General features: G+C 38.1%; 1 protein-coding gene across 7 annotated transcripts in view; it reads left to right on the plus strand.

The window, feature by feature from the left end:
• The window catches only part of CEP57L1 (centrosomal protein 57 like 1), a 60,876-nt gene that overhangs the window by 4,060 nt on the left and 43,374 nt on the right, over positions 1 to 13,442 (plus strand). The window lies entirely within an intron of this gene.

A 13,442-nucleotide genomic window follows, 5' to 3' on the forward strand; every position in this document is an offset into this window, starting at 1 on the left:
GTATGTGTATGTCTGTGTTGCCCAGATAAATCATAAAGGCTTTTGCATTTTGAGTCTTTAAATTTTATTTTTAAGGTATCTTTAACAAAATTGATTTGAATTATCAATAGTTCTTTTCAGCCTTTAAAAAACCTACTTTCTAAAACACTGTAATACATACTATTCACAGAATACAGTCTTTCTCTTATTTCATATTATTTGCATCTTTTATGGATAAACCACTTAAATCAAGTTTACTCTTTAATATTTTCTCCAGTTCTCCAATCTTTGGTGTATCCATATTTACTGTAATGTGCTTCAAATGTCTAAACCTCCAATATTTATGGCATAGTTTTAAATATTTTTTAAAACAATAAAATTATTTCATCTGTATTTATTTTATCCTAATGAAAGATTTATAAGCCAACTCGAGCATATATACCCAGTTTATGGCATTAATGTTACAAGCCAGTCTCAATGCTGGCTTCATTATTATATTCCTACTCATTTTCTTTATCCACATTATTTATATGAACATATACAGAAGATACTAAAATTCTGCATCATTTAAAAAATATAATAAGCCTGACCTGTGGTGGTGCAGTGGATAAAGCAGTGACCTGGAATGCTGAGGTGGCCAGTTCAAAACCCCAGCTTTGCCTGGTCAAGACCTTTACAAGAAGCAACTACAAGTTGATGCTTCACACTTCTTGCCTCTCCTTTCTCCCCCTCTCTCTCTCTATCTCTCTCTCTTCTCTCTAAAATCAAGAAATAAAATCTTTTTAAAAACTAAAAATGTGTTTAGTATTTCAAACAGAAAGAAAAAAATAAACATCCTTTTACCTACCCCTAGAATGAACAAATGTTAACATTTTACCTCATTTGCTTTATTATTTTTTAATGCAATATATAATTACACATGTGAAAGTGCCCTTGGCACCATAATATAGTCTTTATATTTAAAAGAACTTTATATAAGATATTTTATGATATCTATCATATATAACTTGCTTTTTTTTTCTTTTTCTTTTTTGTTTTACTCTACAATATTGTTTCAAAGCTTATCCATGTTGCTAAATATAAATTTCAGGCTTTTTAATTTTAGCTGCAATTTGGTGTTGTATTTTATGAATATGACAAAATTTTTGCATTCCCATTATTTTTCAATTTTTTTCTGTTGCAAGCAAAACTACAGTGAAGATCACTATACACATCTCCAAATTAATATGTGCAATGTTCTTTAGGATTCATTCATAAATACTGAGAAGTGGATTTTCTGAGTTACAGGATATACACAGTATACAATTTTAAAATTGTCTTCCAAAAATTTTCATAAGTTCACACTTATACCAGCAGTTCATGAAAAATGTTCATCTCCCCACATCCTTGCCAGATATCGACAGGTTTTTTGGTCAAGTAATTGTTATAATTTTTCATTGTTGTTTTAACATACATTTTCCTGTTCATGTTGCATTTCCTGATTACATTGCATTTCCTGAAGTTGAGTACCTTTTTGGGTTTTTGGTTATATTTCTCATCTGCTCACCGCTTTTGTTCCTTTATTAATTAAGCTGTTTTGTCTTTTTCTTTATGGTTTATAGAATAGGAGTTGTTTCTGTAATTTAGATGCTAATCTTTTATATATAATACTCACAAAAATGAGGGGATAAGTGAAATATCCCCTCATATTTGTGAGCAGTATATATTGCCTTTTTTTTTTTTTGCCTCAAAAGAATTTAATAACTACAATTTTAATGTAACAAAGCATCACAGTCCATAGCAAGAAAGAGGATTGACATTAGGAAGACAGATATACCAAGGGTGGTCTCACAGTGACCACTTCCTGAAAGTTACACCACTGGACATTTTCAGCACAAACTTCTCCTAATTTTCATTCAGGTTTCACAACATTCTTTTTGGCTCCTGGCGATCAGCCTCCTTGGCCAGCCTGTCTGCCCTCAAGGCCACAGCCAGTCTCTCTCTCTCTCTTCTTTTTTAATATAACCATTAATTTTAATGAGGTGACATTGATAAATCAGGGTACATATGTTCAGAGAAAACATCTCTAGGTTATTTTGACATTTGATTATGCTGCATTCCCATCACCCAAAGTCCAGTTGTCTTCTGTCACCTTCTAACTGGTTTTCTTTGTGCCCCTCCCCTCTCCCACCCCCCTCCATCTCCTCCCCACCCCGTAACCCCCACACTGTTGTCCATGTCTCTGAGTCTCATTTTTATGTCCCACCTATGTATGGAATCATATAGTTCTTAGTTTTTTCTGATTTACTTATTTCGCTCAGTATAATGTTATCAAGGTCCATCCATGTTGTTGTAAATGATCCAATGTCATCACTTCTGCTTGAGTAGTATTCCAGAGTATATATGTTCCAAAGCTTTTTAATCCACTCATCCACTGACAGCCACTTGGGCTGTTTCCAGATCTTCACTATTGTGAACAATACTGCCATAAACATGGGGGTGCATTTCTTCTTTTCAAACAGTGCTATGGTGTTCTTGGGGTATATTCCTAAAAGTGGGATAGCTGGGTCAAAAGGCAGTTCGATTTTTAATATCTTGAGGAATCTCCATACTGTTTTTCACAGTGGCTGCACCAGTCTGCATTGCCACCAGCAGTGCAGGAGGGTTCCCTTTTCTCCACATCCTTGCCAGCACTTATTCTGTGTTGTTTTGTTGATGAGCGCCATTCTGACTGGTGTGAGGTGATATCTCATTGTGGTTTTAATTTGCATTTCTCTAATGATTATTGATGTTGAGCATTTTTTCATATGCTTATTAGCCATCTGTATGTCCTCTTTGGAGAAATGTCTATTCATTTCTTTCGCCCATTTTTTGATTGTATTGTTTGTCTTCCTGATATTGAGTTTTACAAGTTCTTTATAAATTTTGGTTATTAACCCCTTATCAGATGTATTGTCAAATATATTCTCCCATTGTGTAGTTTGTCTTTTTATTCTGTTCTTATTGTCTTTAGCTGTGCAAAAGCTTTTTAGTTTGATATAGTCCCATTTGTTTATCCTGTCTTTATTTCACTTGCCCGTGGAGATAAATCAGCAAATATATTGATGCGAAAGATATCAGAGAGCTTATTGCCTATGTTTTCTTCTAAGATGCTTATGGATTTACGGCTTATATTTAAGTCTTTTATCCATTTTGAGTTTATTTTTATGAATGGTGTAAGTTGGTGGTCTCGTTTCATTTTTTTCAGATAGCTGTCCAATTTTCCCAACACCATTTGTTGAAGAGGCTGTCTTTACTCCATTGTATGCTCTTAACACCTTTGTCAAATATCAGTTGTCCATAAAGGTGTGGGTTTATTTCTGGGTTCTCTGTTCTGTTCCATTGATCTATATGCCTGTTCTTATGCCAGTACCAAGCTGTTTTGAGTACAATGGCCTTGTAGTATAACTTGATATCTGGAAGTGTGATACCTCCCACTTTATTCTTCCTTTTCAAGATTCCTGAGGCTATTTGTGTTCTCTTTTGGTTCCATATAAATATTTGCAATATGTGTTCTATATCTTTGAAGTATGTCATTGGTATTTTAATTGGTATTGCATTGAATTTATAAATTGCTTTGGGTATATAGACATTTTAATGATGTTTATTCTTCCTAACCATGAGCACAGTATATGCTTTTCTTGTTTGTATATTCCCTGATTTCTTTTATCAATGTTTTATAATTTTCCCAGTACAAGTCTTTAATCTCGCCGGTTAAATTTATTCCTAGGTACTTTATTTTTTTTGTTTAAATTGGTGAAGGGGATTGCTTCCTTAATTTCTCTTTCTGACAGTTCATTGTTAGTGTATAAAAATACCTCTGATTTCTGAGTATTAATTTTCTATCCTGCCACCTTGCTGAATTCATTTATCAGGTCTAGTAGTTTTTTGACTGAGACTTTAGGGTTTTCTATATATAATATCATATCATCTTCAAATAATGATAGTTTTACTTCTTCTTTTCCAATTTGGATGCCTTTTATTACTTTTTCTTGTTTCATTGCTGTGGCTAGGACTTTCAGAACTGTGTTAAATAAAAGTCGTGAAAGGGACACCCCTGCCTTGTTCTTGATCTTAAGGGGATTGCTTGTCATTTTTGCCCATTGAGTATGATGTTGGCTGCGGGTTTGTCATAGATGGCTTTTATCATATTGAGGTATGTTTCCTGTATTCCCACTTTGCTGATAGTTTTGATCATGAATGGGTGCTGGATGTTATCAAATGCTTTTTCTGCATCTATTGAAAATATCTTCTGGTTTTTCTCATTCCTTTAGTTTATGTAATGAATCACATTGATTGATTTGCAAATATTGTACCAGCCTTGCCTCTCAAGAATAAATCCCACTTGATCATGGTGTATGATTTTTTTCATATATTGCTGGATCCAGTTTGCTAATATTTTGTTGACAATTTTAGCATCTAAATTCATCAGGGATATTGGCCTATAATTTTCTTCCTTTGTGTTGTCTTTGCCTGGTTTTGGAGTCAGAATTATACTCGCCACATAAAAAGGAGCTTGGAAGTCTTCCTTCCTCTTGGATTTTTTGAAATAGCTTGAGAAGGGTAGGAGTTAGTACTTCTTTGAATATTTGGTAGAATTCCCTTGTGAAGTCATCAGGCCCAGGACTTTTCTTTTTTGGGAGTTTTTTGATAACTGTTTCAATCTCATTTGTTGTAATTGGTCTGTTTAGGTTTTCTGATTCTTCCAGATTAATTTTTGGAAGATTATATATTTCAAGGAATTTGTCCATTTCATCTAGGTTGCCTAGTTTTTTGGCGTACAATTCTTCATAGTATTTTCTTACAATATTTTGTATTTCTTTTGTGTCAGTTGTTATTTCTCCAGTCTCACTTCTAATTTTATTTGAGTCCTCTCTCTTTTTTTCTTGGTGAGTCTGGTTGAAGGTTCATCAATTTTGTTTACCTTTTCAAAGAACCAGTTCCTGGCTTCATTGATCCTCTGTATTGTTTCTTTAGCCTCTATGTCATTTATTTCCGCTCTGATTTTTATTTTATCTTTCCTTCTACTACCTCTGGGCCTTACTTGCTGTTCTTTTTTAGTTCTTTTAGATGCAGGGTCAAGTTGTTTATTTGAGCTTTTTCTAGCTTCTGAAGGTATGCCTGTAATGCTATGAACTTCTCTCTCAGGACTGCTTTTGCTTTGTCCCATAAATTCTGAGTTGATGGATGCTCATTATCATTCATTTCTAGGAATTTTTTTATTTCTCCTTTGATCTCATTGTTAACCCATTCATTATTTAATAACATGCTATTTATTTTCCAAGTGTTTGAGTATTTTTCAGTTTTTCTGTTGTGGTTGATTTCTAGTTTCATGCCATTGTGATCAGAGAAAGTGCTCGATATGATTTCAATCTTCTTATTATAAATTTGTGAGACTGCTTTTGTGCCCTAACATGTGGTCTATCCTAGAGAATGTACTATGAGCACTTGAAAAGAATGTATATTCTGCTGCTTTAGGGTAAAAGGTTCTGAAGATATCTATTAAATCAAGTTGATCTAGTGTGTCCTTTAAGTCTGCTGTTTCTTTGTTAATTTTCTTTCTTGAGGATCTATCTAGTGATGTTAGTGGGGTATTGAAATACCCTACTATTATAGTATTGCTGTTGATCTCACCCTTTAAATCCATCAAAGTCTGCTTTATATATTTAGGTGCTCCTATATTAGGTGCGTAGATATTTATAACGGTTATATCTTCCTGTTGGATTGTTCCCTTTATCATTATGTAGTGACCTTCTTTATCTCTTACTATAGCCTTCAATTTAAAGTCCATTCTGTCTGATATAAGTATTGCTACCCCAGCTTTTTTTTTCATTTCCATTTGCGTGAAATATTTTTTTCCATCCTTTTATCTTCAGTCTGTGTGCATCTTCTGTTTTAAGGTGTGTCTCTTGTGGACAGCATATGTATGGGTCCTGTTTTCGTATCCACGCAGCTACCCTATGTCTTTTGATCGGATCATTTAATCCATTTGCATTTAAGGTTATTATTGATATATAGTTGTTTATTGCCATTTTATTCTTTAAAACTGTATTTCTCTTTTGCTATATTCTTTTTCTCCTTTAATCTGTTTACAACAGGCCCCTTAGCATTTCTTGCAACATTGGTTTGGTTGTAGTGAATTCCTTGAGTTTTTATTTTGTCAGGAAATCTTTTTATTTCTCCTTCAATTTTAAACAATAGCCTTGCTGGATAAAGTAGTCTTGGTTGTAGGCTCTTGTTCTGCATTACTTTGAATATTTCTTGCCATTCTTAAGTGTTTCTTTTGAGAAGTCAGAAGTCATCCTTATGAGGGCTCCTTTGTAGGTGATAGCCTTTTTTTCTCTAGCAGCTTTTAATATTTTCTCTTTTTCACTTAGCTTTGGTATTTTAATTATGATGTGTCTTGGTGTAGATTTCTTTGGGTTTTTCTTTAATGGAGTTCTCTGTGCTTCTTGAACTTGTGAGACGTTTTCCTGCCTTAACTGAGGGAAGCTTTCAACTATGATATGTTTGAACAAAGTCTCTATCCCTTGTTCTTTCTCTTCTTCAGTAACCCCTATGATGCGATGTTATTTCTCTTCATGTTGTCACAGAGCTTTCTTAGAGTTTCCTCAGACTTTTTGTCTCTTTTCTTTTTTCTGCTCTGCTTTTGTGCCTTCATTTATCTATTCCTCTAACTTGCTGATTCTCAGCTTTATCCATCTGCTTTTAATTTCTTCTAATGTGTTCTTCATTTCTGCTATTGTATTTGTCATTTCTGACTAATTCTTTTTTATTATTTCCATGTCCTTTTTTATATTTGCTATCTCGTTATTTAGGTGTTCGTAATGACCATCTATTGTTGTTCTAATATCTTTGAGCATCCTAACAATTGTTATTTTAAACTCTGCATCTGGTACTTTGGTTATATCTGACTCATTCAGGTCCTTTTCCGGGGATTTATCTTGATTCATTTGTGTTGCAGTTCCCTGCCTTTCATTTTGTCTGTGTAAAAGAAGGTTTTGGCCACTGGGGTCCACTTTGTGTGGCCTCTGTGTTCTTTACATGTGGTCTGTCTGCAGGCCCACCACCCCTTCTGCTGTTGCTGCCTAGGGCGTTGGGGTTTGGGTGTTGCCAGTGCCTGCCATTGGGGCTGTTGCTGTGGTTTTTGCCTCTCCTTCATGGGAGTGACTGTGATCACGTGCTCGGGTGTACAAGCCTCGGTGGCCTTGGCCTTTGCCCGACCCCCGCAAGTGGTGTTATGCTCGGCCCTGAGGGCAGAGGTGAGCACCTTTGCTCAGCTGCGGTTCTCTGCCTGATTCCGGGCTTTCGCCCCACCCCTGCAGGAGCAGCCCGCTCACAGGACAGCTGCAAGCCTTGGCTCCACAGGCCGGGTGGGACTGCATGCCCACACTCAGTAGTGGGACTCCGCCTGTTCTGGGTTTTTCGTTCCACCCCCGCAGGAGGATCCGGCTCCCAAGTCAGGCCACAAGCCTCAGTTCTGCAGGCGGGGCAAGGCTGTGCTCCTGCACCCTTGTTGAAGGGCGGGTCTCTGCCCCTTCCGGGGCTCCTACTCTTCTCCCATAGGCTGGATTGCAGGGGGCCCGCAACTGGCCTTGAACACTTTTGCACATCCCCTTCTCCCCAGCTGGGCAAGACCGATCCCACACCTATGCCTCAGTTGTGGCCAGGCGGCTTCGCCCTTGCCAACAGAACCACATTTCCGTTTCCCATGGCTGCCCGCCCTTTGGCAAGCCCTCAGCTGTGTGGGTGGGGATGCTGCAGCTCAGACCCTAAGACTCACTACTGTAGTCCCGAAAGCTCCCTCCTTCTAAGCAACTCTGCTCTGAGTGCGACTGGAGAGCTTGTTTGGCTGGTGCCCTGCTTCCCTTTGCTGGTATTGCTGTTTCCAGGGGAAATATTCACTTCAGATTTGGGGAGTGACTTGTCCCAGGGGTTAGGGTGGCTGTCTCTCAAAATGTTTCTCCTTGTGCCTCCTAGATTACACTCTCTTCCTGCTGCTCTGGTCCTCTCCTCTCTCCCCCCGTCCCCCTGGAGACCTGGGTGAGTGGTTGTGAGAGTGGTTTTCTGCACGGTCCCTTTAAGAAGAATCCTGGAAATCAGTCTCTTTCTCACAAACAGTATCCTGTCTTATTTCCAGCTAAATACTGTCCATACGCCTTTTCTAGGCACTGGGGCTTTGTTCCTGGGACTCATGACCCTCCCTTCTCTGCTAAACTCACTTCCTGCCATGTGAGTCTCTCCCGGCTGCCATTCACTCCAGGGTACTGGGCAGCCCTCTCTGTGTTTCCGCTTTTCCTACCAGTCTCAGTGTGCCTTCCTCATTGTTCCTTGGTTGAAGAGTCCTCTTAGTTTAGTCTAAAGTTGTTTTTTTCAGATGATGGCTCTTAAAATTAGTTTGTAATCCACTTTGGTTCTGGGAGGTGGAAGTTGGTACGTCTGCCTATTCAATCGCCATCTTGTCTCTCTACATTTTGCTTTTTAAAATAAATGTTGTCAATGGTGTTTTTTGTTGCACATGTTTTAATTTTAACACAGTTTGTTTTATCACTTTTCCTTATCTTGTTTTTACCATTGTCTTGTTTATTATAGAAATCTTTCTTCACTCTGGCCGGATAGCTCAGTTGATTAGAGCAGTGGTCTCCAACTCCCGGGCCACGGACCAGTACCGGTCCATGGGCCTTTTGGTACCGGTCCGCAGAGAAATAATAAATAACTTACATTATTTCCGTTTTATTTATATTTAAGTCTGAACGATGTTTTATTTTTAAAAAATGACCAGATTCCCTCTGTTACATCTGTTTAAGACTCAGATACATTTATTCCTCCCATCCTAAAGGCTGGTCGTGAAAATATTTTCTGATGTTAAAGCAGTCTGTGGCCCAAGGAAGGTTGGGGTCCACTGGGTTAGAGCATTGTCCTAAAGCATAGAGGTTGCTGGTTCTATCCTTCGTCAGGGCACATTCAGGAACAGATTGATGTTCCTCTCTCTCTCTCTCTCTCTCTCTCTAAATATATATATATATATATATATATATATATATATATATATATATATATGAAAGAAAAGGAATCTTTCTTAACCAAAGTCAGAGACATATTTTATATTTTATTTTAAAACAGTTAAATGTTTGTTGTTTATATGTAGGTATTTGTTCATTTTTGTGTTTGGCATGGAGTGGAGATAATGATTTTGTTTTGTTTTGTTTTCAAAATAAATAGCATGTTAACCTGCCACATATTGAGTAGCTTATCCTTTCCCCGTGATAATGCCCTCTTTTTCATTTATCAAATTCCCATTATGTCAAGGTCAATTTATAGACTCTTTTCTGTTTCATTAGTCTGGATTTTATTAACAATGCAGTAGAAAAGTCAATGCTAGTTGTTTTCTTTATATATATTTGTATAGTTCCTCTTTATAGTTCTATGTCTGATTGTCATAAAGCTTTAATAAGAAGTTAACAAAAAGAAAGTTAACCAAGAGAAAATTTGTTTATCTGAAATAAAGTATTGTTTGAAAGTATCTCCAAAAAAGTATTGGAGAACAGGCTCAAAACATGGTGAAAACTGTGAATTGTAGAACATTTATCTCAGTCTAAGCAAAATTCCAAACAATTTGACAATATGTACCAGAAATATTAAAGGTGTCTTTAACTTAACATTATGATTTCTAGACTGTATCTTAATTTTTAAAAACTGTAATGTATATATTTGTCTACTGCCATAAAAAAATACCTTAAAAGTATATTTAGCCTGACCAGGCAGTGGCTCAGTGGATACAGCATCAGACTGGGATGTAGAGGACCCAGGTTTCGAAACCCCGGGGTCACTGTCTTGAGCATGGGCTCATTTAGCTTGAGCGCAGGCTCAACAGCTTGAGCACAGGGTCTCTGGCTTGAGTGTGGAATCATAAACATGATCCCAAGGTCGCTGGCTTGAGCAAAGGGTCACTTGCTCTGCTGTATCTCCCTCCTCCCTCCCGCAAGGCACATATGAGAAAACAATCAATGAACAACTAAGGAGTCTAAGAAGCTGCAACGAAGAATTGATGCTCCTCATCTCTCTCCTTTCCTGTCTGCCTGTCCTTATCTGTCCCTCTCTCTGTCTCTGTCACAAAAAATATATATATTTAATGACATAAGAAAATGTTGATCATGTAATATTAAGTAGAGAGGCAGTTTACACACACATTGTGTGGTACAGTCCTAACTTTGGTTAAGTTAATAAAAGACTGATTTGTTTACTAGATACCAAAGCATCAACAATATTTCAACAATCTTAGGTGGGTAGAATTTATAGTGATTTTAATTTTCTTCTTAATTTCCAAGTTTTAGAGGGTGAGTATGTATTGCTTTTATAATCAAACCTCTTTTCAAATACTTTCACTCTAGTCTCATAAGAAGGATATTAGTAGTGATTGAACGTACCACTGCAAATGGTTTTAGCTGTACTTTTTGGTTTTGCCATGCTATAATCCTTCTCTGTCTTTTTATGGACTATAATTTGCAGCTTTTAATTGAAGGATGAAAGTTGGTCATATTAAAGGAGGCTGGGACTGTCTTAGCCAGAGCTAGTCTGGGCTGAACTGGGAAACTTGGCCAACTACCATGATGAAAGCAGCATTGGAGGGTCAACTCCACTTTTTTATGGGGCACCAAATTTGTATTAGCTTAGGCAAGGGTCCCCAAACTACGGCCTGAGGGCCGCATGCTGCCCCCTGAGGCCATTTATCCGGCCCCCGCCGTACTTTTGGAAGGGGCACCTCTTTCATTGGTGGTCAGTGAGGAGTTTTTATAGTCCAGCCCTCCAACAGTGAGGGACAGTGAACTGGCCCCCTCTGTAAAAAGTTTGGGACCCCTGGCTTAGAGCAAGTTCACAGCCCCCCAGTTGTTTATGCATTCTCCCCAGACTATGACCTCTTCCTCTCTCTACTTTCACCTCTAAGCACAAAATCTGGCACATGTCAGGCCTCAACATATATTGTTAGAATTTTTTTTTTTAATTCAGTGAGAGGAGGGGAGGCAGAGATAGATTCCCTGACCAGGATCCACCTGGCAAGCTCACTAGGGGACAATGCTCTGCCCATCTGGGGCATTGCTCCATTGCTCAGCAACTAAGCTCTTCATAGCACCTGAAGAGGAGCCTTCCTCAGTGCCCAGAGCCAATTTGCTTCAATCAAGCCTTGGCTGCAGGAGGGGGAGAAAGAGAAGTGAGAAGTGGAGGGGTGGAGAAGCAGATGGGTGCCTCTCCTGTGTGCCCTGACCGGGAATCGAACCCAGGACATCCACACACTAGGCCGATGCTCTCTCACACTGAGCCAACCAGTCAGGGCAAATAGTGTTAGAATTAAAATGGAATTAAAACTGAAAATTATGCAAATTCCTAACATTAGATTTACTGTAAACTTACCTCAATATTAAATGAATTGAATTTTGCAGACACAGTCACAGGCAGCCTATATTTGGATGCAAGCTAGTTCTTAGCAGTAGAGAGCTCATGTTTAGCCATGATAGGGTCTTTTTTATGCCTCTTATGTTTTGGCTGCTAGGGATACATTGGAAGGCCCTTAGCACTTTTAGTATTTGGCACAGTTAGCTAGAAGTAAATTTGGAAACCGATAAAGAACTAGAACATTTAAGAGGAAGGTAATGCAAATCTTCATGGGTATATTTAAAGTGAAATATATTTTGATCAGCTTAATTAAGTTTTCGCCTCAGCTAGGTAGGAAAATCGGATTTTGTCCTTTTGCCCCTAGTGCTATTGAACAACATATGCTCTTTCTTCTGTTAAAACCTAAACAGCTGTGCCAACAAGTCTAGTTTGAAAAAACGTTATGGGCTTAATATTCTCTTTACAGATAAGCCTGTCAACAATTCTGTCAATAGTTACTTCAGCCCTTTAGATCAGTTCAGTTCACTTCAGACATATGGTCAAAAAGTTGGTGTGGTTAAGGTACTACAGCTTGTTAACAAGAGTAAGAATCAGAATGAAGAGTATGGTCTGTTGAATGCCAATAAAGTAATGTTATGGCAAACCTAGGTGGTTGTGTTGCTTTTTGACAGAATAATTCAGACACTGCTCTTAGTGACTAAAACCTGTTTGTCTGAATGGCATAGACATCTTTCTTTTACCTTTTATTGAGATGACTTGTCAATAGGACTTGTATCTTGGAGCTCTACATGGCTTTCAGTCATTTCAGTTTAACAAGTGTTAAGTATTGAATTAGGTGCTAAGGTTACAAAGTTGAATGAAACTCCATCTCTGTCTTCACGGCTTTCAGTTTAATGGGGAAACATGAACAGATTATTTTAATATATGAAGCATATAGGTACATACAGAGGAGAATTAGCCCAGCCTCAGGGAGCCAGAGAAGTAAAAACCTCATGGACAGATTAACTGATAAACTGTGCCTTGCATTGTGAATAAGAATATTCTAGCAAGAGAGATCCATGTGAACACCAGAAACGTGTTCCTTCAGTAGAGGCAGGAGAAAAGAACTTCATAGAGAACAGGTCATGGAGGGGCCCTATATTCCCTGAGAATGTGCTTGATCTTTGTCATTTTATTTTATTTTTTTAAATGAGAGGCAGAGAGACAGATCCCTGCATACACCCCAACTGGCATTCACCCGGCAAGCCCCCTACCTACTGTGCTACTCTGCCCATCTGGGGCTGTTGCTGAGCTCCTTTAACACCTGAGACGAGGCCATGAAGTTACCCTCAGCCACTGGGGCCAAGTTGCTTGAACCAATTTAGCCTTGACTGTGGGAGGGGAAGAGAGAGAGAAGGAAGACAGGCAAGAGTGGTGAAGCGGGTGGTCACCTCTCTTGTGTGCCCTGACAAGGAATTGAATCCGGGACATCCACATGCCGGGCAGATGCTCTACCATTGAGCCAACTGGCCAGCACTGATCTTTATTCTGAAGGCAATGAAGAGTCACTGCAGAGATTTAAGCATTGAAGTGATTTGTCTAGACTGTAATTTTAGGTAGATCAGTCTAGAGGCAGAGTAGAGGTTGGTTTGGTGAGACAAGGTTACTTTCAAGGAAATCACTTAAGAAGGCCCTTGTAATAGCCCAGACAAAAATTAATAAGGGCCTCAGCTGGGTCACACCCAGTCAGTGGTGGTAAGGATAGGATAGTATAGGTGATTCAAATATTTAGGTATTGAAATATTTAGGACTCAAAGATTGGGGAGTAGGAGAATGATACTATTAAGTGAGATTAAAAGTACAGAGAAACTTTTTAGGGGGAAAAGGCTATATTAAGTTTCGGATATGAGTTTGGGGTTTGTTTGTTTTTTGGATATTCAAGGAGATATAAACCGTTAAAATTCAGAGAAATAGTAGTCAGTAGTTGATTTTAAAAAATAATAAATTATCATCTTCAGCAGAAATAAAAAATTATTCAGGGAACCCTCCAAGGTAATATTGTCACTTGAAGAGCT

The sequence above is a fragment of the Saccopteryx bilineata genome, chromosome 12 (assembly GCF_036850765.1).
Source record: "Saccopteryx bilineata isolate mSacBil1 chromosome 12, mSacBil1_pri_phased_curated, whole genome shotgun sequence".
Taxonomy (NCBI): Eukaryota; Metazoa; Chordata; class Mammalia; order Chiroptera; family Emballonuridae; genus Saccopteryx; species Saccopteryx bilineata.